Genomic DNA, 5229 nt, shown 5'->3' with positions numbered 1-5229 from the left:
CTTCTGTTTGCTGCTTTGTTGTTGTTGTTGTTGTTCCCAAGGAAAGCAGTGGGTGAGTTCCACCCTTCGGATGTGCAGCAGCCTGTCTTCTGCCATGCAAGAAGAATTAATTTTCCCTTCTTTGGGTACTTGGTGAGCAGTAAAACCAATTTCCTGAAGATGCAAGACACACACCCCCACACCTCATGCTGCAAAATCCCAACTTATCCTTATTTTCTGTTCTTTCCCCCTGCACCTACCCCGCAGTGCTCGGCTCCCTCCTGCAGCAGATGCTGGGGCCGGCAGAACTAACGACCCGAGCCCTGACGATGTTTTTCTGCCCTCCCAGCAGCAGCTTTCGGAAAGGAAGCATGTGCTAATCCTTATTTTTTTTTTTTTTATTCTTCCACTTAGTCTGAAGGAGATCAGCTGGCACAAAACAGGAGGGATGAGGAGGCAGTGTGGTGGTGTAAGTCCCGTTCTCTATGGAATCGGACTGAGAGTCGTCTGCATTTCTTACGCCTTTTTTCCGTGTTTCATCCCCTGGTTTCAAATTCACACCCACCTCAGCTCTGAGCTGCTCTCGCCGCTTCTCCAAAAGAGCGATTATGTTGAAATGGGAGAAATTGCAGCGTGAGCTCAGCTGCTGCCGAGGAGTCGTTTGTCGTGTGTCTGGTTTTGCGCCAGGACGTGCGGCCCAGTCCCCGGTTCTGCCTTTACTGGGGTGGCTGTTGTGCTTCCAGTTACGCAACCCAATTCTGCCAGTAAGTTTCTTGGCAGATTATTATTTTTGAGAGCAAACCTTGGCCACGGAGCACTAAACTAGCAAAGTTCACGTATGAGGCTTTAGTCTGGAAAGGGCTCTGCCTAACACTTATTTTCTTTTTTTTAATCGAGGCTGGAGTTACCACTACAGCTCCTCCAGCGCTCCTCTGTGAACGGGTGACCTCTTCCATTTCCCCCCCCCCTTTTTTTTTTAACCACCAATCCCTTCCCCTAATCCCATCCATTAATTTTCTGGTGCTAAAGGCACATCTGACCCCTCTCAGCAAAATACTCTATGATCACGCAGCAGTTCAAGCCGTAGTCAGGGAAAATAGTAAAACATCTATTAGGCATCTAGTAACTCCTACCATATGTTTGGCCTTCGAGGCGCACAAATGCAGTTTCTCAAGTGGCAGCATTTCTGAATACTGGCCACACGCAGCTCCCAAGTGCTGCCTTGCAGCCCTCCCTCCCCTTCCAAAGAAACTCAGAGATGTGGAATCATCATTGAACTGGTTTGGTTGGAAAAGACCTTTGAGATCCTCCAGTCCAACCATTAACCCAGCTGTAAGGTCAGTATTTAACAAGTGATCTGAAGTGCCTTATCGATTCGGTGTAGGCACCAGCTCAGCCCTGAATTTCGGTGCTGGGCAGGAGAAGCGCGGGCTGAGCCTCCGTCACCTCCTTTGCCCTGGCCGAGGAGGTACCTGTGGCCTGGCAGAGATGTTCCTCAGCTGGTGGGTTCCTCCTCCCACTTTGGTGATGGATAAACTGCTTTTTTCCATCTGCAAGGGGTAAAGTCCCTGGCGTCAGGACCAGTTTATGGGCTATTAACTGCGGAGCAGGCAGGGGGTTGTCCCCGTAATTGAGGTTGTGCACGGGTGGCTTTTTCCCTCTCCGAGCAGATGGTTGGTGCAAATGGGCACGTCCCACGCTGGCTCGGGGACCGTGTTTGCCGCTGGGTCTCAGTCCCCGCTTGGGGCTGTGCCTCTGCCCCACCGCTGCTGTTTGCGGTGATGCTGCTTCTTCCTACTTGGCTTGTTTCTGAAAACCACAAGACTTCGGTGCCTTAACGTGGAGTCAGAGGTCTGTTGGTTCCAGCCAGGAAAGAAGGTGAGTTTCCCTTCTTTGTACTGCAAGTACGTGCCGGAAAATTGGTTCCCCATGTGAGCCCAACTCCTGGCAGCAGCTGGAGACCTTCTGCTGGGTAAGGATGTGGTGGGAAAGCACTAGCGAGTTTCACCAGCCCCTCTCCGAGCGATACTTTAGCCCTTCTGCCTAACGCTTTATTTTTTTTGGCTGCTGGGAGACGCTGCGCACATCTGGAGCCTGATGCTGACTGACCAGCCTGGCACATCAGAACACATTTGCAGACCAGGGGAAGAGGTAGGAACGTCACTCGCCTCTACCCTTCATCCGAGGGCTGTTTTTCCCCCATTTCCAGGACTTTGGAGACACCTAAATGGGAAAATATTTGGCTGTACCTCTCCTCTTTGCACCCCCACCCCGCTGCGCAGGCTGGGAGGAGGATGGATAATTCGGCGTGTACTTTGTCCCCCCGCATCCCAGCAGGGCTGTGGGTCTTCCTCCTCTTCCCAGTGCAAAAGGTTAGTTAGCGGCAAGCTCTACACGGCTAATTAAAGATGTGTGAGCTCCTTCTGTGCTTCCCTGGAGCTGTCACCCTTTGGGTGACACGCCGCCACCCCTGCTGGCGCGTTCTTGCCGTGATTACTGTGTCACCTGCAGGCTGGTCTCTGCTCCTGGCTCCCCCACGCGTGCGGCTGTGCCTGTGGGGCCCCGGGATTTAATGTCGCAACGTCCCTTTTAACGCCTTTCCCCCCACCCCTTGGGGTTCGCCCTCTCGGGGACCCCCCGGGGGCAGCAGCAGCTGGGCGGGGCTGTGGCGCGGCGCGCCCGCCAGGGGGCGCCCTGAGACTGGACACGGACACGCGTGGGACCGGAACCCCGGGACACGGACACAGGTGGGACTGGTACCCCTGGGACATGCACGCAGGTGGGACCGGTACCCCCGGGACATGGACACACGTGGGACATGGACATCTGTGAGACAGCAGCCACACGGACACACGTGGGCCCGGCACCCCCGTGGACACAGGTACCCATGCGACCAGTACCCACATGGACTCCAGTGGCACCAGCAGCCCCACGGACACCTGTGGGACTGGCAGCTCTGCAGACGCAGACACTCGTGGGACCAGCACCCGCATGGACAGGGACACTGGTGGGACCGCTGCCACTGGGGACACAGACACATGTGGAACTGGCAACCCTGGAGACACGGACACCTGTGGGACCAGCACCCCCACGGACACGCATAGGACTGGTACCCCCATGGACACGGACACCTGTGGGACCAGCACCCCCACGGACACGCATAGGACTGGTACCCCCATGGACACGGACACCTGTGGGACCAGCACCCCCACGGACACGCATAGGACTGGTACCCCCATGGACACGGACACCTGTGGGACCAGCACCCCCGTGGACAAGGACACTCATGGGACCGGTACCTCTGGGGACATGGACACCTGAGGAACCGCCACCTCCATGATCATGGACACCCATGGGGCTGGCACCCCTGTGGACACAGACATGCGTGGGACCACACGCCCCAGCACCCTGAGACTCTCAGGACTGGGCACCTACAGGACTTGGGACCCCTGGGACACCCCCCAGGTAGGGACACTCAGGGACACCCCATGGGACTGAGCACCCCAGGGGACTGGGTGGCAGCGCCCCAGGAGGCCCAGGCACCCCCAGGATGCTCCACCGCTGCCCCCCAAGTCTGCACCGACTGCCTTGTGCCCCCTCCCCGCGGCAGTGCCATGGTGCGTGGGGGGCAGCAGGGGGGCCAGCAGCCGCAGCTGCAGGACACCTGGCCCAGGGCGACATGGGGACGGTGCCTTCTACCACCGAAAACAGGTGAGGAAGCCCTGACCGCTCTGGGAGCAGAGCTGGAGGTGAAACAACACACCGATGCTATGGGAGCCTGTGGCCTCCAGCCATCAGCTCCCTCTGAATTATTCAATAAGCAGCTCGTTAGCTGCCCTGACGTGCTTCCTTCCCTGCTTCCTGCTCCATCACCCTGTGCTCTGTCCCGCTGTCCGTCTGTCCAGGCTGTTGGTGGCATCGCCCCGGTGCAGGCAGGGTCCAGGCTGAGGGACAACGTGGTTCCTGCTGGGGCCGGCTGTCCCCTCGGGGCTCACACTGGGAGCAGTGGAAGCTGGAGCACCTCTCCTGCTCACCCCCAACCTGCTGTCACACCACCCCCCTTCTCCACCCGGTCCTATCAGCATCTCAGCCTGTCGCTCTGGTACCCGGGGGACAACCCAAACCCACCATGAACATTTTGTGCCTTCCCTGAGCCACGGAGGATGCGACTGCTTTAAATTTAAATGTAAATTCATTCCTCCTTCTCTCTCCCTTTCAGCCTTCGCATCTCACCTCTGCTTTTCTCAGCATCTGGCTTCTCCCCGGGGCTTTTTCTCACTTTCTCATCCCTCGCCTCACCTCCAGGAACCCAAATTAGCCACGGGCTGGGGCAGGTCTTGCAGCTCACCCTGGTTCGTGCAGTCCCAGCTCTTCCCACGGAGCCTCGTTTGACCCCGTGTCCCTCAATCCTCGTTACCATAACACCCGAGACACAGAGCGAGTGTCCTTTTGGCAGCGACCTTGTTACCTGCTCCAGCGCTTTCATCCCACCCTTGCTCCCAGCATATTAGGGGGTGATTTGCAGCCAGCTGCCTGATGCCCCTTAATCCCGGCTGGAGGCGGCAGCTCCGTTATCTGTCACAGTATCAGCAGCGCTAGAGCTGCCTGGCTCAGCCCCTGCATGTTGCTGCTAATTAAAAACAAATGAGGAGGGAGCGACTGGCAAGCGATGCACTGGATGGCTGCGGCTGATCCGCTCCGTTTAGGAGTTCCGCGAGTTGCTCGAATAAATAATGTGGAAATTTAATTTTCTGCCACTCTGGAAGGGAGAGATCTCGGATGTTATTTGTGCTCCTTTCTGAGCATCTTGTCACAAAGGGGAAACCTGCGCTGGGTGGGACCTTCCCAAAGGCTCCCGTGCCAGTAACGCGTTTGTTTCATCCACGACCGCATCTTGGCTCGTGCTGGTTCGTTAGGGAGAAGATGCCAAATTGGCCCTTTACTGCAGGGAGCCTGACACGAGGGCAGCTGGAGGCAATCACCAACCGGGGTGGGGGGAGCCTTTTTTGTCTCCAAAACAAGCAGATAACAGCAGCGATGGGGAAAAATACGGCTTGGAGCCGGCAGGCAGCTGCGATCCAGGCGGCAGAGGCTGCACCCCAGCCCTCGCCGCGCTCCGTGTCCAATTCCCCTCTCCCTCTTTGTTTTCTCTAATTGCAGAGCGAGGCCTCCCGGGCACAGCCTGTTTCTTACCCCGCGCTGGTACAAAGCTCCGGGGAACGGGGCTGGGACGTGCTGACCCGGGAACGG

This window comes from Caloenas nicobarica, chromosome 9 (assembly GCF_036013445.1).
Source record: "Caloenas nicobarica isolate bCalNic1 chromosome 9, bCalNic1.hap1, whole genome shotgun sequence".
In the NCBI taxonomy this organism is placed as follows: domain Eukaryota; kingdom Metazoa; phylum Chordata; class Aves; order Columbiformes; family Columbidae; genus Caloenas; species Caloenas nicobarica.
This window is presented reverse-complemented; position numbering follows the sequence as displayed.